At 43.7% G+C, this 23,634-nt stretch overlaps 1 long non-coding RNA gene across 1 annotated transcript; it reads right to left on the bottom strand.

Moving 5' to 3' along the window:
• Positions 1-290: 290 nt before the first annotated feature.
• Positions 291-989, bottom strand: LOC122039795. The gene is made up of 3 exons (XR_006128382.1): positions 707-989; positions 546-624; positions 291-360 (listed from the first exon to the last, which is right to left on the bottom strand). It is a non-coding gene; the product is annotated as an uncharacterized LOC122039795 (long non-coding RNA).
• Positions 990-23,634: the final 22,645 nt, after the last annotated feature.

The following is a 23,634-nucleotide window of genomic DNA, read 5'->3' as shown; positions in this document are numbered from 1 at the left end:
ATACTAAACCAATCTCTGGACATATCATAATGTGCACCAAAGCGAATGAATCATATCAAGGTATCTGATTCTATAAGGTATCAAACCTAGGTCCTGACATGGTAAAATATGGTTATATCACTACCCATGAGCATGTGGAATCAGGTACATATTCATACAAGATGTAAACAAACAATCAATCAACAGGTAGCATGTATTGGGCAGTGATTAACCGAAACAAGTAAGAAACACAATTAATGCATCTTGTTAATTTAATTACTAAGCATATCAAAGACAATAAGTCAAAAGTACCCGCCTCCAATCGAAAAGGATCGTATCCAAAACAGATCCCCCGTCAAGACACCGTCTCGAATCAATATCCTGTAATAAATCGTACAGTTTGGCTAAGTTTAATTATAACTAAAATAGCTAAACCAAACTATTTTCTTCAGGAACCCCAATTGAATTTAACTAAAAATCAATTAGGATTAGTTTCATTAACCCTAACCATTCTACTATTCGATTTCATTAAAACCTACACATGAATCCAACTCTCTACTTCTTACCTCAATTCTTCTTCAGCCGTTCTGTAATGGCAATAGAACCAATCAGTAATGAGATGACTGGAATTGAGGAAACCCCAATCTGCAAACCCGGTCAGAACCAATCAACAACAGCACTGATGTTTCAAACCACAATAGAAACCCTAGGGAGGAAAAGGGAGAACCTCGGATCAGCAATGAAAACCAGGGCACAATGAACAACAAATCAGATTGGTAGCGCCGAGGAGATGGGTGTCGCGGCTGAGGCTAGGGCACAGCTCTGCTCGACGATCGGAGGGAAAGCTCTAGGGCTGAGGAAGGCCGGCGGCAGCGCTGCTCCGGGCGGAGGGAGAGGCGATCGGCGCTGTGCCAAGACACGGCAGAGAGGAAGAAGGGCACAGAGAAGTCGGACTTGGGAGAAAGGAGGAAGATGACCGGCGCTGCTCTGTGCGTCGCCGACGGCAGTGGCTCGGCGTCGGGTGGCTAGGGCAAGCAGAGTAGAGGAGTTTGGCTCGGGCAGGCGGTCGGGCGGCGGTGCTAGGGCTCCGGCAGAGGAGAGGAGGAGAGGGAGAAGAAGTGGCCGGCGTTTTTGTGCTCTCGGAGAGGAGGAACCGCCGGCCGGCGGTTAGGGCAGAGAGGAGGAAAATCGGCGGCGTCGGGGAGAAGAGCTCGGGCTCGCGGAAGAGGAAAAGAAACGGAGGAATAAAAATAAGGAAAAAGAAAAAGAAAATGAAAAGAAAAATAAAACTTTTCCTCATTTAAATAGGATAGTCTAAACAGGCCTTTTCCGGGCCCCATTTTTATCCCCGTGAACTTATCCGTACGAGCTCCGAAAAATTCCCGAAAATTTTCCAAAAATTCCGAAAAATTCCCTTAATCATATTCGCCTATTTCCCGTATTTTACAGTAGTAACCCTAGGTGGTGGAAAACCCTAAGGGGCGGTAACCTTAGGTCTTAGGGGTGGTAACCCTAGGTGTAAAATACCGAAAATAGGCGAATATTAATAAGAGAATTTTCTAGAATTTTTGAAAATTTTTCGGAGCTCGTATGGACAAGTTAAAAGGGGATAAAAACGGGGTCCGGGAAAAGCATGTTTAGGCTACCCCATTTTAACGAGAAAAAATTTTCTTTTCCTTTTTATTTCTTTTTCGTCTTTTCTTTATTTCTTTTCCCTCTTCGCCGTTTCTTCCTCCCCCGCGCGCCCGACGCCCTCCTCCGAAAACCCTAACCGCCGGCCACGGCAGTTTTCTTCCTTCCTTCCACTTCTTCTTCTTCTCCTCTGCCCTACGCCAAACCCAATTCTTCTTCCCGAGCCCTCACATTTCCTCCTGACTCCTCTCCGCCCGAAACCAGGCCGCCCGACCTCGCGCGCACACTCTCACCCCTCTGCCGCCGGCGACGAGAGCCCCGATTCCTCTCATCTGGCCGACGCGGCGTCGACCCTCGATCCGCCGACATCCAAGCCCTAGAGTCGCTGTCGTCGCCACAGCTTTGCCGCCGCTGTGCCCTAGCCTGAAGCCGACGGTCACGGTCCTCTCTCTCTCCGGCGGCCACTGCTTTGCACTCCTTAGCCCTAGTGCCGGTCACCGTGTTGTTCCTCTGTGTTGTGCCCTAGCTAGCTTCACTGTGCCGCCTCACCTCTGCTTCTGCCGGTTTTCCGATTATTATCCGATCATCTTCCCTAGCTGACGGCGTGAGCACGAAGTCGTCTAGCAGTGATCTTGGAGGTAGAAGATCTGTTTGATTTCCAGTCATCTTCTTATTTGATTCTTTCCTTGATTTGATTGATTCCAGTGGGTTGTGATGCTCGGTGGAGTTAGAAATTTAGGTGTTGTGGGCTGTTCCTGGTTCCGGCAGCCACTCCATCTAGCTACTCTCTTTGATTTCAGTAGCAAGAACGACTGAGAGGTTGAGGTAAGATGAGTAGATTTTTTTCTTGAATCCGGTTATTGTTGGTTTTGGATATTCTGTTCTTGATCTGAACAATGTAGTTTATTCCTAGCTATAAGTTGGATTCTGAGTTAGGTTTATGTGATTGTTGATTAGGGTTTTGCCCTAATTTAGGGTAAGAGAATTTTATTTAGCTATTTATAGGAGTGTAGCTAAATAAAATATTTATTTATTGGTGACTCATGGTTTTGACGCGAGACGAGCATCTTGACGTCCGAGTTGGACAGGATTGATCTTTTCAATTTGGAGGCGGGTACTTTGACTTATGTCTTTTGATATGCATAATAATGTGTTTAACATATAGCAATGATTGTGTTTTTTCCATTTGTTTCGGTTGGTCACTACATGATCTATTACATGTTTGTTTGTTTACTTATTATGCACTGCATGTTATTATTTACCTGATCATTCATGCTTTTAGGTAGTGACACAACCATATGAGACATTATGTTTAGGACCTAGGGTTTATTTGATACTCTATCTGTTTGTGTACCTTCCATTTGATTCATTGTCTTGTGGTACACATTTTATATTTATGTATGGAGCATGCTATGCTATTCGTGATATTGCTATGTTGAGTGTCATGCATCATCTTGCATGATTGCATGCTGTGCGATTGTCTGCTCCATTATTGTCGAGCACATCGCAAGTTACATGTATCTGTACACACCACCACTCATGGGTTAGTGGTATATCAGACAGGTGTGTGGCAGTTCTGCTGTTTGGCTCCGTTGGTCTGGTGACTCAGCGTGGTAGCCGGCAGACAGTTCCGCTCTGTTTGGCTCCGTTGGTTTAGTGTAGCAGCGTGGTAGCCGGCAGGCAGTTGGACTTTGTTTGGCTCCGTTGGTCCGCTCATGGGTAGTGTGACTCAGCGTGGTAGCCGGCAGAGATTCCTCCCCGTCATCGTATACCGGGAGATGAGAGCATTGCGCTCCCCCATTTATTATTTCGGGGTAGGAGTATGTGTGTACTCCGACAGCATCCCGTCCACTCGGTCACTCATCAGGGGCAGTGATGTCAGAGTGCACGGTTGTCACAGCCCTACCCACTCGGACTCACCATTATGTGAGAGGTGGCTGACTGGCGTCAGGGGTGACCATGTCATTGGCATCATACGCATGATGCATTTATTGCTTGTGTTTGTTGCATTTACTTGTTGCATTTATATGGATGCATATGATTGACATGCATACAGGATTATGACACTCTCGGTCTGACGACCCTGTTACCCTTATACCTTGGTCCGGGTTTGTACAGTTTTTCTCCTGCATTCCTCAGTTGCATTTACCTTTCTTGTATCAGGAGACTGTACGCATGATTAGTACTAGTTGTTATATTCTTTATTATGCATATCAGTTGTTACCCGCTGAGCGTTAGACTCACCCCCGCCTCCGTTGTTATTTTTAGGTTGATGCTGTCAGGAGGCAGTTCCAGTCGCTAGTCCCCACTGCACGTAGGTGCTAGTCCTCTGCAGACCACGAGTTGTTATTTTAGTTTTCTCTATCGGACTATGTCTTAGTCTTGTATTGGTTTTACTTATGGATCTTGTATGGATTCTTATCGTTGATGGACTTTGGTATGGTTTGGATATGTTTTACTCCATGCCTGCCTGGACAGTAGAAGAGGTAAGTTTGTCAGATTTGTGTTTTATGAGTGTAGTGGAGTAGGAAAAATCGGATTTGAGCTTTACGAGTGTAGTTGAGTAGGGTTGTTTTCGAGTCATGGTATTACCGGTTTGTTTATTTCTTATTAAACTGTGTGAAATGCCTGTGTTTTGTATTTTATTATTGTTGTTATTCCATCCGCATGTGGCTGAGGTATATGGATATGTAGAAAGTTTCAGATTGTCCGCCGTATAGGGGAGATGCTGCCGAAATTTTTTTGGACAGGGACTCCTCTGGGGTGTGACAATTTATTTGGTATCAGAGCTTAAGTTTTATGATCTTTGTTTTCGTATTTTGGATATTTGGGATAACCTGATACCAATTTATTGGTATTAGAGCGCCAGGTTGGCGATACTTGTTTGATTTCCGTGTGTTGGATTTTCGAGATTTATCTGATACCAATTTATTGGTATTAGAGCGGGTTATGATACCTGCTTTAGGTATTCTGGATATTTGGATATCTACATCGGTTTGTATGGATTTCTGTTATGTTATGTTTCGGACTTCCGTTTCGGATTTATATGGATTTCCGACGATTTTCATGTTCGGAATTTTGAGGTCAGAAGTTGGGGACTGGACAGCGATGGAACATCTCCAAACGGCATATAGGTATGATGTTTAATTTTATAGTTTGTGACATGTATTAGCATTTTTTATTTAGTACCTGTCTGGTTGTTGTAACACATATTACATGTGATGGTTAGCCATTGAGCATGGTTAACCTTAATAGAGATCAAGGATTATAGTCTCTGGTGATTTTTCATATCATACCATCAGTAGTTTTAGCTTCTGTTACTACTAGTAGGAGATGGAGGCACATACCAACCTCTACTATTGTTAGCTGGGTAATGGATGATATCTATATATTCCTGTTGACTTAGCCAGTAGAGTTTTTATACTTACATCTTTTGGATATTAGGGTACCCGATACGATGAAAATTGGTCATTGGGGAGTTATCATGTTTGATCATTGTTGAGAATGGTTTGAGGTTGAGGGATATTGTGAGATCAGATATTGTGATATGTTGATTTCTAATGATTTATGAGAGTAAATGTTATGTGGTTGTCAGATGATCTATTACTAGATATTTGTTTTGATGATCTATTAATGGATAACTATTTTGATGATCTATTATTTGGGTTGTCGTTGATGGTGACATAGTGAGTGTCATGTATGATATTCACAGGTTTGATGATTATAGTTGGTGATCAGATTGTAAATTGGGTGCTAGAGAGTTTACGGTTGAGTGTCCCTATGAGATTTTAATAAATCTGGTTAGTTGTGGTTAGTTAACAGGATGATAAAATTGATATTTGCTTCCTCTGATATTGGACTATGTGGATAAATAATGATTTGATGTTTTGAATGCTAACTTGCTCTCATGGGGAGTAGAGACTTATTCATCTGATATTATGTGGGCTGATATTTTTTAGGATAAAAAAATGAGAGTGTCTTAATGTTCTTGAATTCTGACTTTTTCTTTTGGGTTGTACACATTTATATATATGATTATTGTGAGTTTCTAGTAGATTATACCTGAGTGGTTAGACATACATGTCTGATTGTTTATTGGAGGTATTTTGTCAATTAAAAACTATGTTGTGAAATGTGCACATATGTTTGAGTGTTTTATTGGGTATATCTTATCGATTTAATCTGAGTTGTGATATGTTCGGTGTAATATTTGAGGTATCTTGTTTATTATATGATTGTTCTGAGTGTATACTCGTGTCGATTATGACTTGTTGGAAGTATTATGTTGATTATACTCTTGGCATAGGTGTATATATGTCATGTGAGTGTTGTTGAGGTGTATTGTTGATTATACCTATATTGATATATGCACACGGGTTCGGTATGCATTGTTGGAGGTATCACGATGAATTATACCTATGTTGTGAGTATGTATGGTGTGTACAAATTGGATGATTATGTCGATCATACATATGTTGTGTGAGCAAGTGTACCAGGTGTATTGTTGGTAGCAGCATGATGATTCTACTTATGTTGAATGCAGGATGTAGAGTGTCTGCATTATGTCATTTGATGGAATACCCTGTCAACCCATTTTCTTATCAGTGGGTGACTCACTACGATGTTGATAGATTTGACGATGAATTTGATTTGATTGCTGGATTGTTATACCTTTGGCTACCCACAATGATATGTGGTTGAGTGATCTCGTGCAGCCTCTAGTTGGATAGTTAGGTGCCTTGGACACTTATGGATCGTTTGTGGTGGAGCGGAGCTCCCACATATTATTGTTGGTTTGTGATAGAGCGTTGCTCTTATATATTTTGGATTGTTGTGGTGGAGCGTTGCTCCCACATATTATGGGTTGTTTGTGGTAAAGCGTTGCTCCCACATATTATGGGTTGTTTGTGGTAAAGCGTTGCTCCCACATATATGGTATTTCTTGTGATGGAGCGTTGCTCTCACACTGGAGGATTTATTCTTTGGTGATTTATGTTGTTGGTGATCAGATTTCCGACTTATTATCGGAGATCTTATGGTTAGGAATGTCTGTGGTACGAACATTATGTATTTTGGTTTTACCATTAGGGCTTGCAGAGCCTTAGATGTTTTCAGGGGCTCGATGATTCTGGTATTTCGAGGATGTTTGGATTGGTTTCCATTGTCTTTATTGACGATGTTGTGATCTATTTCAGGTCCGCGATGAGTCACGTACACCATCTTCGCATAGTTCTAAAGATGTTTCGACGGAAACGTCTATATGGGAAGTTCAGTAGTACGTATTTTAATTGTCTTCTGTGAGATATTTGAGACACACGGTCACCAGTAGGGTATACCGTGGTTCCACCGGAGATAGAGGTTGTTACCGTTGGGAGTAGACAGAGTCTATACAGGAAGCTCGCAACTTCCTCTGTTTGGTTCGATATTTCCGGAGATACGTTGAGGGTTTCTCTCGGATAGCTATGTCAGTGACACGCCTGACCAGGAAAAGCGTGAAGTTTACGTGGTCCGAGGACTACGAGACCAGCTTCGAGGAGCTGAAACGGAGACTAGTGTCGGCTCCGATTTTGGTTTTACCTTCTGAAGAGGACGGATTCATGCTCTATACCGACGCATTTCTACAGGGTTGGACGTTGTTTTGATGCAGCACGGTGGGGTAGTCTACTACTTTTCGACAGTTGAAGGAGCTTGAGAAGAACTACCCAGTACATGATTTGTAGCTGACCACTATTATTTTTGCCTTGAAGATTTGGCAACATCACCTTTATGGTATTACAGTTGAGATTCTCACTGATCATGAGAGTCTCAAATATATTTTCACCCAGAAGAAAACTTAATCTCCGACAGAGGAGATGGATGGAATTTCTAAAAGATTACGATTTGTACCATTAGTTATTGTTAGGACCTTCGGATGGCTAGAGAGGGGGGGTGTGAATAGCCTCCTCTAAAACTCAATCAATTTCCTCACAAAACTTTGTTAGCACAGCGGAAATAAGCAAAAAGAAAACTGATGCAAGGAAAAGAAACAACCCACCACTAACACACAAAGATATACGAGGTTCAGGGATAACTTGCCCCTACTCCTCGGCGTGTCCGTAAGGTGGACGATCCCCTTGATCTTTCGGTAGATCACACCTCGGACAAATTCCGACTAAGTATTTCTCCTTCTCGGTGGAGTAACCTTTCCACAAAGTCACAGAAAAGATTTGAAATGAAGCACAAGACTTACAGAATTCAGTGGCCAAAAGGAATGAACAATAAACTTACAACCACGAAGCAAAACGCAAAGACAGAAGGGATTCCTCAGCCAAGAGCTCAACAACACAGCACTCTTGCTTGATCGACGGAGAGTTTTTCAAAATCCTTACCAAACCTCTCTTCTGCCTTCTTCTTATTCTGCTTCTTTCTCACTGTCTTCAGCCAGAGCCGAATCACTATCACCTGTATCGAATCACTGCGACCAACTCAGGCATCGCCAATCACTCTTCCTCCTCATCTGGTTCTCTGAACTCACACCAATACTATCCATGGTCTTCACTGGTGTCTCTGAACTCAAACCAATAAGCAAGAGTCAAGCTGTTGCCAACTGATCGCAGCCAGTGAACGTTGACGCTCCAATTGCACCATTTGTAGTGAAACACAATAGAAAGAGCACCTGGCCTTATTCTTCTGATGGAGCTTAATTTGAAATTAAGCATTGGCATGACACCTGCAACCTGTAACTCAAAAAGCTTGCAGCAGATGGTTAGATCAGATGAATCAGAAATCGCAGAGAAACAGCAGAAGATAAACGACATCGTGTGGATCGGTCAACAGACCGATCCATAGTCTTCCGGACCGATCAGGACACATCCTGATCGATCTGGGATGATGCTGATCGGTCTATGGACCGATCAGCCTATGGGTGGATCGGTCCACAGACCGATCCCCCCTATTGCTCTGAATCCTATCGCTACTTACTGATCGGTCACCAGACCGATCAGATAATCCACAGAATGTTCTGTGTGGTTACTGATCGGTCACGAGACCGATCAGATAATCCTCAGAATGCTTCTGTGTGGTTACTGATTGGTCACTAGACCGATCAGATAACTAATGTATCGCTGGATCGGTCGACAGACCGATCCAGTCAGCCAAAGTATCACTGGATCGGTCAACAGACCGATCCAATGCCTCTGTTGGTTTTAGAGCTTCCCAGCCCTAAACCCTAATGTCTTCCTGGTCCAGAGAACGAGCTACCGAGCCCTCTCTGACCTAGTCTGGAGAACAAGCTACCGAGCCCTCTCCGACTTCCACGTCCGATCCAAAGACCGAGCTACCGAGCCCTTTCTGACCTAGTCCGGAGAACGAGCTACCGAGCCCTCTCCGACTTCGTCCGGTCCAGAGAACGAGCTACCAAGCCCTCTCTGACCTACCGAGCCCTCTCCGACTTCGTCCGGTCTAGAGAACGAGCTACCGAGCCCTCTCTGACCTAGTCCGAAGAACGAGCTATCGAGCCCTCTCCGACTTCGTCCGGTCCAGAGAACGAGCTACCGAGCCCTCTCTGACCTAGTCTGGAGAACGAGCTACCGAGCCCTCTCTGACTTTGCATGTCAAGTATCCGTACTCGGACTTTTCCTCTCCACAAGATCAACCTTGATCATTAATCAGTCTGAGTTTAATTAATATCTGATACAAACTTAAATCAGTGTCAACATCAAAACAACAGCTAGGTCAGACTGTATTAACAATCTCCCTCTTTTTGTTGTTTGACAACACGATTTAAGTTTAGATCAGAAATATTCATATTTCCCTAATTTTAGGGGAATTAAGATCCTCCCCTAAGACAGACACAACACCATGTAAGGATAGAGGAATCAAGATCCTCCTCCTAAAGCCAAACTTTCATTTATCTCTAAACTTAGTTATCTTCTCCCCCTTTGTCAAACACCGAAAAGGTGCGAATTAGGTAAGAAAACGTTAAAGGACTCCCCCTTAACTCATACTGTCTTTTTCTTAATCCATCTAAAATTCCCTCTAAGTGTATTATAAGACAGTAATAAAGAAATAAGAGACATACTAGACATGGCATATGAACAACAAATTAATAGCCAATAGGAAGTGAAACATAAAGAAAAATAAGAAAATGAGCAGCATAAATATATGAAATCAGCAAGTATCCAGGTCAGACATAAGTATCCAACAAACAGTATCCAAAACATAGATACTCAAAATGACATCATAGAACAATGTGTATCAATCAGCCTCCTCATCATGAGGAGCATCAGCATCATCAACGGGAGGAGTGGGTCCCTGAGGTGGCATGCCGCTGCTTGAGGATGGATAGACCGGGAAATCCTGCGGAGGTGGGTATCTGGCCATCCATCCCATAATCGCCTGATGTGTCGCCAACTGCTGACTGCGTAGATCATCGTAGCGCTGGTCAATCCGAACGCGCAGCCCGTGGAGCTCAGCAACCAGCAGCTCATCGTGCCGATCAATGCGACTCTCCAGCTCAGCGATCTGCCAGCGCAAATCAGGATCTGCCTCTCCATCGTCAGCAGCAGCAGCAGGAGGAGCAGCAACAGGAGTAGTCGCAACCTGTCGTGAAGGTCCCCGTGGTAACTCACCTAGAGCTCTCCCATCCTTCCACCGAACCTCCCCATTTTGTCCTATGATGCCAGACTTGGAAAATGCCCGTTTCCCAAGTCTGCAGTCCTGCCTGACCATCTTGACTATTCTACCCGGAGACATCAATCTGAAGGGTCTCGAGCCAATCTGTAATTATATGCCCATAAGGCATATAAACAGTGAAGCTGTTTGGCTCGCTATAGGAGATGATCGAAGAATAGATGCTAGACATGATGTCAAAGTCGAGACCCCGACGCAGTCCATAAAGCATCAGGCAATGATATGGTCGGATCTCAAATAAGGGTTTAGATGTGATTGGCAGAAGGCAGTTTGTTATAATTTTAAAGAGAATGTAATCTGGTGCAGATAATCTCAAGGCTGCAAAAGTAGGAAAATCAACATCTAATTCATCTAGCCCACCTGGTCTAGGATGTCTAAAGAAATACTCATAAATGGAGTCAGATGAGACATCAAAGGGTGAAGGTAAGAGGTCTGGTAAGTCAGGATATATAGAAAAGACATTTCTGGAACACCTCCGGCAACCTAGATAGTCAAAGAAGGCTGAGAAATTGAAATCAAGAGTCTGCTTAGCAACTTTTGTTTTATAGCTTACATCATTAGTTTGATGAAGATTGTTATAAAACTCAGATACTAAGTCATAATTGATATCTCGTTCTAAATAGACAAGTGAATCAAGTTTGTAGTAGGCAATGATTTCTGACACAGTTGGACAAAATTCGTCCATGAATTTTCGATCCACAGATCTACAAGGGAGTAATTTAAAGGTTCTTTGTTTAAAGGCTTCCTCAAAATGGTGGTTTGGAAATCTCCCGGAGACAGATGGTTGAGGTCGGGAGGGAGCCTTAGACTTGGACTTCTCAGGCGACTTAGACTTAGAGGTTCCTTCACCCACTTGTTTCTTCCTAAGGTTTAACAATGTGATACAATGGGGCAAATAAGTGAGCACCGGAGCCACCAACACCCGAAAGCCAAAACAAAATGCATAGATACGGTGAGAAACGAAACTGAAATGCCAAGGTGAGTAGTTCTAGAGAAGTATGGAGTTACCTTGGTGCCATTGAAGTATCTTTTGGCTAGGGCTTCGGCGTCCAAAAAGAAGAGAAGAGTTGAGGTGTAGGGAAGAGTCGGCTAGGGCTTCCGCGTGAAAGGGGAAAAGAAAGGATCGGGAAGATTTAAGGGAGATGGGTGCCCAGGTGTTGAAATGATCGGACGGCTGTCCGATCAGAAGATATCAGGAACCTCCTGATCGGTCCCTGGACCGATCCAGGAACCTCCTGATCAGTCTGTTGACCGATAAGAAGACGATCAGTAGACTGCTGATCGATCCCTGGACCGATCAGGGAACCTTCTGATCGGTCTGTAGACCGATCAGAAGGCGATCAGTAGCCCTTTGCGTACCAGACTGACCTGATCGGTCCCCGGCCCGATCAGGGAACTCCTGATCAATCTGTAGACCGATCAGAAGACGATCAGTAGGCTTCCTGGCGTACAAAATGAACCTGATCGGTCCCTGGACCGATCCAGGAAACTCCTGATCGGTCTGTAGATCGATCAGTGTCTGATACTGAAATTTCTCCAATAATTTCAGTAACTAAAATTCGTAGAGGTGTTCGATAATTCGTATACGTTTCTCCAGTGAAACTTCCAAATCCAGTACCTAGACTCTGAAGAATCTACAAGCATAACTATTTCCTAAAGATCATGGTCTGAAATTGATTATAGCCCGAAGGTTTCAGACATTTAGAAAAACAGACAACTCAAGGCTTGAAACACTGAAATTTCCGACCTTGTTATGTTCAGTTTCAAGTTTGTCAAAATATAACCAAATTGATATCATTATTTCAAGTACTTGTCCTAGTTTCAATCAAAATCATGAAAAGTATCGGTCAAAGGTATCAAACAGTCCATCAACCAGAGTTACATAATTTCTAGGCAAAGGTCCAACCAAGTTTCCTTGGTTGGAATATATGAGCAAGATCTAGGAACCAAATACACATGAATTATATAATGGTCTTCCCCATACTCAATTTATGTCTCACCAACCTAATTATTCAAGGGATGCATGATACATTTTGAATAATTCGACTGATCCTAGCATCTCACCCCATTTCTAGCAAACAAAAATAATTTGTTAAACCTTATAGTTTGTGTGAGATGCTCCCAAGTTGCCCAAATTAATTTCCCAATTCCTCTTGTCGTTTTAATGTCCTTATCGATCATGATGGGGTCCTAATGGCTTATTGAGCCAAACACATTCCCAATTCTCTCCTCAAATAACTAAATTCATTTTCCAGAAGAGGTTTGGTGAAAATATCGGCTAGGTTCGATTTTGACTCAACATATGTGAGCGCAATGTCTCCCCTAGCTACGTGATCTCTAATGAAGTGATGACGCACTTCAATGTGTTTGGTCCTTGAATGATGGACTGGATTTTTCGTTAGGTTTATTGTGCTGATGTTGTCACACAACACTTGCACTCCCTTATACGAAAGCCCATAATCTTCTAGGGTGTGGATCATCCACAACAATTGTGATACACTCTCTCCCATGGCAATGTATTCAGCCTCGGTCATGGAGAGGGCAACGCAATGTTGCTTCCGACTTGACCAACTAACCAATGATGAACCTAAAAATTGGCAACCCCCACTAGTGCTTTTCCGATCCAATTTACACCCAGCATAATCGGAGTCGGTATAACCTATCAAGTCAAAAGACTCCGTACAAGGGTACTAGAGACCTACTCTAATTGTGCCCTTAATGTATCTCAGAATTCTCTTAATTGCAATTAAATGAGATTCCTTGGCACATACTTGATATCTAGCGCACATGCCCATAGCAAAAAGTATGTCCGGTCGACTAGCTGTGAGATATAGAAGACTACCGATCATGCTTCTATATTGCGTTAGATCAACTGGTTTTTCATTCTCATCATTGTCAAGGCGAGTGTTCATCGCCATTGGAGTGGATACTTCCTTAGAGTCACTCATTTTGAATTTCTTGAGCATCTCTTGAGTATACTTTGTTTGATGGACATAAATGTCATCTCGAGTTTGTTTGATTTCAAGTCCAAGGAAGAATGTCAATTCTCCCACCAGACTCATCTCAAATTCACTTTCCATGTGAGTGATAAATTCATTCAAATAGCCCTTGTTATTTGAGTCACAAATTATGTCATCGACATACACCTGGGCTACAAATATGTTTTCACCATTTCTATGCAGAAATAGTGTTTGGTCTATTTGACCTCTTACAAAACTCTTTTCTAGTAAGTAAGTTGACAACCTTTCGTACCATGCTCGAGGTGCTTGTTTAAGCCCATAAAGAGCTTTCTTGAGCTTGTACACGTGGTTTGGAGCTTCGGTATTCACAAACCCTGGTGGTTGTTCAACATAGACCTCTTCTTTAATGAAACCATTTAAGAAAGCCGATTTAACGTCCATTTGATAGAGTTTGAAGCCTCTATGTGCAGCAAAAGCTAGCATTAAACGAATGGACTCTAGTCGGGCCACAGGAGCATAAGTCTCATCATAATCGAGGCCTTCGACTTGACTATAGCCCTTGGCTACAAGTCTTGCCTTGTTTCTTACGACTTCTCCCTTTTGGTTTAACTTATTTTTGAAGACCCATTTGGTTCCAATACTGGTGGTCTTCTTAGGTCTAGGAACTAAGTCCCACACTTGACTCCTTTCAAATTGACCTAACTCATCTTGCATGAATATGATCCAATCAGGATCGTGCAATGCCTCATCAACTAATTTTGGTTCGATTTCTGAGATCAAGGCGACCTCATTAGACTCATTTCTAAAGAATGATCTAGTCCTAACCCCTTGTTGAATGTCTCCCACAATCTGGTCTTGGGGATGACTAGAGGCTATCCTAGATTGCCTTGGTGTTGGCGGTACCTCATGAGTGGTCTCACTGGACACAGGCAAGGACTCAGTATCAGGCAAAGGATCAGACTGAGCCCTCTCTTGCCTTTGCTCATCATCATCGGAGTTAATTTCGACTCTTTCTATGTTTTGATCATTTAAACTTAGATTTCTAAGTTCAAATTGAATTTCTCCTACATCCCTTGATTGATCATTTGATTTAGGAAGTTCTTCAAATGCTACATCCGAGGACTCTTCAATCAATTTAGTCCTATTGTTGTAGACTCGATAGGCTTTGCTGATGAGAGAGTACCCGACTAGTATCCCTTCGTCAGCTTTAGCCGTGAACTTTCCAAGATAATCCTTGGTGTTCAAGATAAACACCTTACAACCAAATACCCTAAGATGTTTAATTGTAGGGGGTTTCCCAAACCAAAGTTCATGGGGAGTCTTTCCTAAAAATCTATGTATCAAGACTCGGTTTTGCACATAGCAAGCGGTATTCACAGCTTCAGCCCATAAGTAGCTCGGTAGTGAGTACTCATTGAGCATGCTTCGTGCAGCCTCTTGCAAAACTCGGTTCTTTCTCTCCACAACCCCATTTTGTTGTGGGGTCCTTGGAGTAGAGAACTCATGCCTATATCTTTTTTCTTGACAAAATTCTAAAAATCTATGGTTTTGAAATTCTTCACCATGATCACTTCTAATTGTTTTAATTGTTGTTGATTTTTCATTTTCAGTTCTTCTACAAAAAGAAACAAAAACATCTATGGTTTGATCCTTATTTTTCAAAAAGAAAGTCCATGTATATCTAGTAAAATCATCAATGATCACTAAGTAGTATCTACTTCCATTCAATAAAATAACATTACTGCAATCAAACAAATCCATATGCAATAAATCTAAAGCAGTAGATGTACTTACAACGCTTTTACCTTTATGAGACGCTTTTGTTTGCTTATCCTTTTGACATGCATCACATAATTTTGTCTTTTGATACTTGATGCTTGGTAAGTCTCGCACTAATCCTTTGTTGGCCAGCTTTCAAATATTCTTCATGTTTACGTGGGCCAACCTTCTATGCCACAGCCATAATTCTTCTTCTTTTGACATGAAACACTTAGCAGAGGCATTAGTAGCACTTTAAAAAGATACTTGGTAAATGTTGTCTACCCTTGTGCCTACTAGTACCGTGTCAAGTGTGTCAATGTGTTTGACCATACATTGACTTGAATGAAACTCAATTTTGTAACCCGTATCACACAATTGGCTGACACTTAGGAGATTAAAGGTCATCCCCTTGACTAGAAGGACATTTTTGATTTGGAGACATTCGGATATATGAATATCTCCAACTCCTATAACCTTAAGGCTACCATTATTACCAAAGGACACATTACCTCTATTTTTGTTTTAAAGGGTAGTAAAGAGTGACTTGTCCCCGGTCATGTGCTTGGAGCATCCACTATCAACAAACCAAGTTGATAGATGCTCCCCCTTGACAAATGCCTACAAGACACGAAAGATCGATGTTTTAGGTACCCAAATCTTGGGACCTAATGCATCTACAATGAAAGACCTAGGAACTCATGCCTTGGTCACACCCTTCCTAGTCTCATGAACCCTAAAAGCATGTGATCTATGAAATTGGGTTCTAGACACTAAGGAAATGAAACTAGACTCCTTAGGTTGATATCCTAACCCAACCTTGTTGTAGACCGCCCTTTGGGCATTTAGAATCATATCTAAGGTCTTAGAGCTAGTTGAGAATTTCTCAAGCATTTTCTTGAGTTTCTCAACTTCACTCTTTAGGGCTTTGTTTCATCCTCAAGAAGCTCTTGATGTAGGTCATCAACCTCATCTTCCCTAAGAGTCTTCAAGTGTTCTACTTCATCTTTTAATGATTTGATTTCAGTTTTTGATTTCTTAAGCAAAGTAGATAAATGTGCAATAGTTTTATAGCACTTTTCTAAATACGGAGAAGTTACCTCTTCATCATCCGAAGATGATGAAGCCGCGGCTGATGTATCACTTCCGGAGTCCGATTCCTCCCTTGCCATGAGTGCTAATTGACGAGTGCTTTTCTCCTTCTTCTCTTCCTCCGATGAGCTTGAGGAGGATTCATCCCAAGTAGCTTTGAGAGCTTTATTCTTCTTGGCCCTTTCCTCCTTCTTCTTGAGTTTTGGACACTCGCTCCGATAGTGTCCTTTCTTGCTACACTCATAACACGTAACGTTAGTCTTAGCAACATATTGATCAATAGACTTACCTTTCCCTTTGTATCTCCGGCTCCTTCTCATGATTCTCCTTACGAAATTGGCCATCTCGCTCGATGATGATCCACCTTCATCATCGGACTCGGAGGAGGATGAGGATGTAGGAATCTCTTTCTCCTTCTTCTTTTCTTTCTTCCTTCTTCCATCCTTGCTCTTTTCTCCTGCAACTAAGGCAATACCTTTCTCTTTTTGACCATTGTTAGCAAGTTCACGAAGTTCCATTTCACAAAAGAATTCATCTAATTTAACAATTGAAAGGTCCTTGGAGACCTTGTAGGCATCTACCATAGATGACCACAAGACATTCCTAGGAAAGACTTTGAGAGCGTACCTTACAAGATCACGATTCTTTACGCGTTCATCTACAGAATGAAGACCATTGATGATCTCTTTGAACCTTCCGTGTAGTTCACTTACCGTTTCGTTTTCCTTCATGGTGAGATTTTGTAGTTGGTTTAGGAACAAGTCTCTCTTGGCGATCCGAGAGTCTCGGGTTCCTTCTTGGAGCTCGATGAGCTTGTTCCACAAATCTTTTGCACTCACAAATGGACCTACCTTGACAAGTTGATCTTTGGCTATCCCACATTGTAGAGTGACCATCGCCTTGGCATCGGCTTGTCCTTTGCGAGTTTGCTCGGCGGACCACCTTGACGACTCTAGTTCCTTACCTTCTTCGTCCTTCGGAGGTATGAACCCTTCCTTGACCGAGAACCACATGGAGATGTCGGTCTTGAGATAATACTCCATACGGCTCTTCCAATATTGGAAGTCCGCTTCGTCAAAGTAGGGTGGACGATTGGTGCTAAAACCTTCCTTCATAGCCATCTTCTTGCTCTCTAGGGTGTTAATCCGGATGAAGAGCGCCTCGCTCTGATACCACTTGTTAGGACCTTCGGATGGCTAGAGAGGGGGGGTGTGAATAGCCTCCTCTAAAACTCAATCAATTTCCTCACAAAACTTTGTTAGCACAGTGGAAATAAGCAAAACGAAAACTGATGCAAGGAAAAGAAACAACCCACCACTAACACACAAAGATATACGAGGTTCGGGGATAACTTGCCCCTACTCCTCGGCGTGTCCGTAAGGTGGACGATCCCCTTGATCTTTCGGGAGATCACACCCCAGACAAATTTCGGCTAAGTATTTCTCCTTCTCGATGGAGTAACCTCTCCACAAAGTCACAGAAAAGATTTGAAATGAAGCACAAGACTTACAGAATTCAGTGGCCAAAAGGAATGAACAATAAACTTACAGCCACGAAGCAAAACGCAAAGACAGAAGGGATTCCTCAGCCAAGAGCTCAACAACACAGCACTCTTGCTTGATCGACAGAGAGTTTTTCAAAATCCTTACCAAACCTCTCTTCTGCCTTCTTCTTATTCTGCTTCTTTCTCACTGTCTTCAGCCAGAGCCGAATCATTATCACCTGTATCGAATCACTGCGACCAACTCAGGCATCGCCAATCACTCTTCCTCCTCATCTGGTTCTCTGAACTCACACCAATACCATCCATGGTCTTCACTGGTGTCTCTGAACTCGAACCAATAAGCAAGAGTCAAGCTGTTGCCAACTGATGGCAGCCAGTGAACGTTGACGCTCCAATTGCACCATTTGTAGTGAAACACAGTAGAAAGAGCACCTGGCCTTATTCTTCTGATGGAGCTTAATTTGAAATTAAGCATTGGCACGACACCTGCAACCTGTAACTCAAAAAGCTTGCAGCAGATGGTTAGATCAGATGAATCAGAAATCGCAGAGAAACAGCAGAAGACAAATGACATCGTTGTGGATCGGTCAACAGACCGATCCATAGTCTTCCGGACCGATCAGGACACATCCTGATCGGCGATCGATGATCGATGCGTGGACCGATCGGTGGATCGGTCCACGCACCGATCCCCTATTGCTCGAATCCTATCACTACTGCGATCGGTCACGGCATCGTTCGGATAATCCACGTAGAGTTACCTTGATCGGTCACGAGACCGATCGGATAATCCTCACTGTGTGGTTACCGATTGGTCACTAGACCGATCAGATAAAGTATCTCGTTCGTCAGATCGATCCAGTATCACATACATCGGATCGGTCAACAGACCGATCCAATGCCTCTGTTGGTTTTAGAGCTTCCCAGCCCTAAACCCTAATGTCTTCCTGGTCCAGAGAACGAGTTACCGAGCCCTCTCTAACCTAGTCTGGAGAACAAGCTACCGAGCCCTCTCCGACTTCCACGTCCGATCCAGAGACCGAGCTACCGAGCCCTTTCTGACCTAGTCCGAAGAACGAGCTGTCGAGCCCTCTCCGACTTCGTCCGGTCCAGAGAACGAGCTACCGAGCCCTCTCTGACCTAGTCCGGAGAACGAGCTGCCGAGCCCTCTCCGACTTCGTCCGGTCTAGAGAACGAGCTACCGAGCCCTCTCTGACCTAGTCCGAAGAACGAGCTATCGAGCCCTCTCCGACTTCGTCCGGTCCAGAGAACGAGCTACCGAGCCCTCTCTGACCTAGTCTGGAGAACGAGCTACCGAGCCCTCTCTGACTTTACGTGTCAAGTATCCGTACTCGGACTTTTCCTCTCCACATGATCAACCTTGATCATTAATCAGTCTGAGTTTAATTAATATCTGATACAAACTTAAATCAGTGTCAACATCAAAACAACAGCCAGGTCAGACTGTATTAACAGTTATTACGCGGGGAAAGCTAATGTGGTTGCCGATGCGCTTAGCAGGAAGTCCGGAGGGACTTTAGCTTGCCACCGAGTTGTGGTCACAGACTTGATTTAAGGTTTCTCCGAGTTAGACCTTGAGGAGCAGGGATAGACAGAGCAGGGTATTCTGGTTACCATGGTTGCTCAGTCGTCGATCAGGACGAGGATCCGATAGGCCAGGCTGGTGATCGACATTTGCAATTTATAGGCAGCCAGATAGCTTCCGGGCAGCAGACCGAGTTCACACGAGACGAGAAGGGTGTTATACACTTCAAAGGCAGATTATGCGTACCTCAGTCTCATCTGGTCTTACAGGAGCTACTTTAAGAGACTCATCGCTCTCGATTTGCGATCCACCCAGGTGGTAACCGTATGTACCGAGATTTGAGACATTCCTATTGGTGGAACGGAATGAAGAAAGATATTACGGATTTTGTAGCTAGATGTTTTGTTTGTCAGCAGGCGAAGGCTGAACATCAGAAACCTGTCGGATTACTTCAGCGGATTCCTATTTCCGAGTGGAAATGGGAACATATTACCATGAACTTTGTGGTGGGTTTGCCGAGGACACGATGAGGACATGACGCGATTTGGGTAATCGTTGATCGATTAACCAAATCCGCGCACTCGTTAGCGATCCGGAAAACTGATTTCCTGGATCGATTGGTAGATCTGTTTTGCCGGGAGATCATCAGAACACGTGGTGTCCCGTTGACTATTATTTCGGATAGAGACCCCCCGGTTCACGTCTCGTTTTTGACAGAGTCTGCAGCAGGCCTTGGGCACGCAGCTCTGTTTCAATACAACTTTCCCTCCGCAGACAGATGGACAGTAGAGCGGACCATGCAGACTCTAGAGGACTTGTTGAGGTCATGTGTATTGGATTTTAGGGGCAGTTGGGAGGACCATTTGCCATTGGTAGAGTTCGACTACAACAACGGTTTGCATTCGGCTATCCAAATGCCACCGTTGAAGCGTTGTATAGTAGGCCTTATCGGACACCCACCCTCTGGATGAGGTTGGGGAGGCCCAGTTATTGGGACCTCATAGAGCTCAGCATGAGACAGAGTTGGTCCGTACTATTAGACGGAGAGTGTCAGAGGCACAGGACTGCCAGAAGAGTTATGTTAACAGGAGTCGGAAACTCTTAGAGTTCTTCATTTGCGACCATGTATTTCTGCGAGTTCACCCACGAAAGGGTGAAGAGATTGGCCTCAGAGGTAAGCCAGCTCCGCGATACATTGGACCTTTCCAGATCTTGGAGAAGATTGGAGCGGTAGCTTACTGGCTAGCACTACCACCGTCCTTGGTAGGCGTGCACTATCTACTCACGTATCTATGCTGTGAAGATACGTACCCGACCCGACGCATGTGCTGACAGATATCTCAGTTCCAGTTCAGCCTGACGTCACTTATGAGGAGATTCCGGTACGGATTCTGGACCGGAAAGAGCGTCAATTGCGGAACAAGACTATCCGGCTAGGTAAAGTCGGATGGCAGCATCATTCGCATGAGGAGGCTACTTGGGAGCTCGAGGATACTATCCGAGCTCGATACCCCCATCTTTTCACTTGAGGTATGTGATTTATTTACCGTTCAGCATTTATACGGTTTACCTGTTGTTAGTATTTGCTGATGGTAGATAACGAAATTTGAGGACCAAATTTTTATTAGTGAGGGAGAATGTAAAATACTGGAAATAGACGAATATTAATAAGGGAATTTTACAGAATTTTTGGAAATTTTTCGGGAATTTTTCGGAGCTCGTATGGACAAGTTAAAGGGGATAAAAACGGGGTCCGGGAAAAGCTTGTTTAGGCTACCCCATTTTAACGAGGAAAAGTTTTCTTTTCCTTTTTATTTCTTTTTTGTCTTTTCTTTATTTCTTTTCCCTCTTCGCCGTTTCTTCCTCCCCCGCGCGCCCGACGCCCTCCTCCGAAAACCCTAACCGCCGGCCACGACAGTTTTCTTCCTTCCTTCCACTTCTTCTTCTTCTCCTCTGCCCTACGCCAAACCCAATTCTTCTTCCCGAGCCCTCATATTTCCTCCTGACTCCTCTCCGCCCGAAACCAGGCCGCTCGACCTCACGCGCACGCCCTCACCCCTCTGCCGCCGGCGACGAGAGCCCCGATTCCTCTCATCTGGCCAACGCGGCGTCGACCCTCGATCCACCGACATCCAAGCCCTAGAGTCGCTGTCATCGCCACAGATTTGCCGCCGCTGTGCCCTAGCCTGAAGCCGACGGTCACGGTCCTCTCTCTCTCCGGCGGCCACTGCTTTGCACTCCTCAGCCCTAGTGCCGGTCACCGTGTTGTTCCTCTGTGTTGTGCCCTAGCTAGCTTCACTGTGCCGCCTCACTTCTGCTTCTGCCAGTTTTCCGATTATTATCCGATCATCTTCCCTGGCTGATGGCGTGAGCACGAAGTCGTCTAGCAATGATCTTGGAGGTAGAAGATCTGTTTGATTTCCAGTCATCTTCTTATTTGATTCTTTCCTTGATTTGATTGATTCCAGTGGGTTGTGATGCTCGGTGGAGTTAGAAATTTAGGTGTTGTGGGCTGTTCCTGGTTCCGGCAGCCACTCCATCTAGCTACTCTCTTTGATTTCAGTAGCAAGAACGACTGAGAGGTTGAGGTAAGATGAGTAGATTTTTTTCTTGAATCCGGTTATTGTTGGTTTTGGATATTCTGTTCTTGATCCGAACAATGTAGTTTATTCCTAGCTATGAGTTGGATTCTGGGTTAGGTTTATGTGATTGTTGATTAGGGTTTTGCCCTAATTTAGGGTAAGAGATTTTTATTTAGCTATTTATAGGAGTGTAGCTAAATAAAATATTTATTTATTGGTGACTCAGGGGTTTGACGCGAGACGAGCATCTCGACGTCCGAGTTGGACCGGATTGATCTTTTCGATTTGGAGGCGGGTACTTTGACTTATGTCTTTTGATATGCATAATAATGTGTTTAACATATAGTAATGATTGTGTTTTTTCCATTTGTTTCGGTTGGTCACTACATGATCTATTACATGTTTGTTTGTTTACTTATTATGCACTGTATGTTATTATTTACCTGATCATTCATGCTTTTAGGTAGTGACACAACCATATGAGACATTATATTCAGGACCTAGGGTTTATTTGATACTCTATCTGTTTGTGTACCTTCCATTTGATTCATTGTCTTGTGGTACACATTTTATATTTATGTATGGAGCATGCTATGCTATTCGTGATATTGCTATGTTGAGTGTCATGCATCATCTTGCATGATTGCATGCTGTGCGATTGTCTGCTCCATTATTGTCGAGCATATCGCAAGTTACATGTATCTGTACACACCACCACTCATGGGTTAGTGGTATATCAAATAGGTGTGTGGCAGTTCTGCTGTTTGACTCCGTTGGTCTGGTGACTCAGCGTGGTAACCGGCAGACAGTTCCGCTCTGTTTGGCTCCGTTGATTTAGTGTAGTAGCGTTGTAGCCGGCAGGCAGTTGGAATTTGTTTGACTCCGTTGGTCCGCTCATGGGTAATGTGACTCAGCGTGGTAGCCGGCAGAGATTCCTCCCCGTCATTGTGTACCGGGAGATGAGAGCATTGCGCTCCCCTATTTATTATTTCGGGGTAGGAGTATGTGTGTACTCCGACAGCATCCCGCCCACTCGGTCACTCATCAGGGGCAGTGATGTCAGAGTGCACGGTTGTCACAGCCCTACCCACTCGGACTCACCATTATGTGTGAGGTGGCTGATTGGCGTTAGGGGTGACCATGTCATTGGCATCATACGCATGATGCATTTATTGCTTGTGTTTGCTGCATTTACTTGCTGCATTTATATGGATGCATATGATTGACATGCATATAGGATTATGACACTCTCGGTTTGACGACCCTGTTACCCTTATACCTTGGTCCGGGTTAGTACAGCTTTTCTCCTGCATTCCTCAGTTGCATTTACCTTTCTTGTATCAGGAGACTGTACGCATGATTAGTGCTAGTTGTTATATTCTTTATTATGCATATCAGTTGTTACCCGCTGAGCGTTGGACTCACCCCCGCCTCAGTTGTTATTTTCAGGTTGATGCTGTCAGGAGGCAGTTCCAGCCGCTAGTCCCCACTGCACGTAGGTGCTAGTCCTCTGCAGACCACGAGTTGTTATTTTAGTTTTCTCTATCGGACTATATCTTAGTCTTGTATTAGTTTTACTTATGGATCTTGTATGGATTCTTATCGTTGATGGACTTTGGTATGGTTTGGATATGTTTTACTCCATGCCTGCCTGGACGACAGAAGAGGTGAGTTTGTTGGATTTGTGTTTTATGAGTGTAGTGGAGTAGGAAAAATCAGATTTGAGCTTTACGAGTGTAGTTGAGTAGGGTTGTTTTCGAGTCATGGTATTACCGGTTTGTTTATTTCTTATTAAACTGCGTGGAATGCCTGTGTTTTGTATTTTATTATTGTTGTTATTCCAGCCGCATGTGGCTGAGATATATGGATATGTAGAAAGTTTCAGATTGTCCGCCGTACAGGGGAGATGCT

The sequence above is a fragment of the Zingiber officinale genome, chromosome 2A (assembly GCF_018446385.1).
Source record: "Zingiber officinale cultivar Zhangliang chromosome 2A, Zo_v1.1, whole genome shotgun sequence".
Lineage (NCBI taxonomy): Eukaryota > Viridiplantae > Streptophyta > Magnoliopsida > Zingiberales > Zingiberaceae > Zingiber > Zingiber officinale.
The sequence above is the reverse complement of the archived record's forward strand: the minus strand, read 5'-3'. Positions and strand labels throughout refer to the sequence as shown.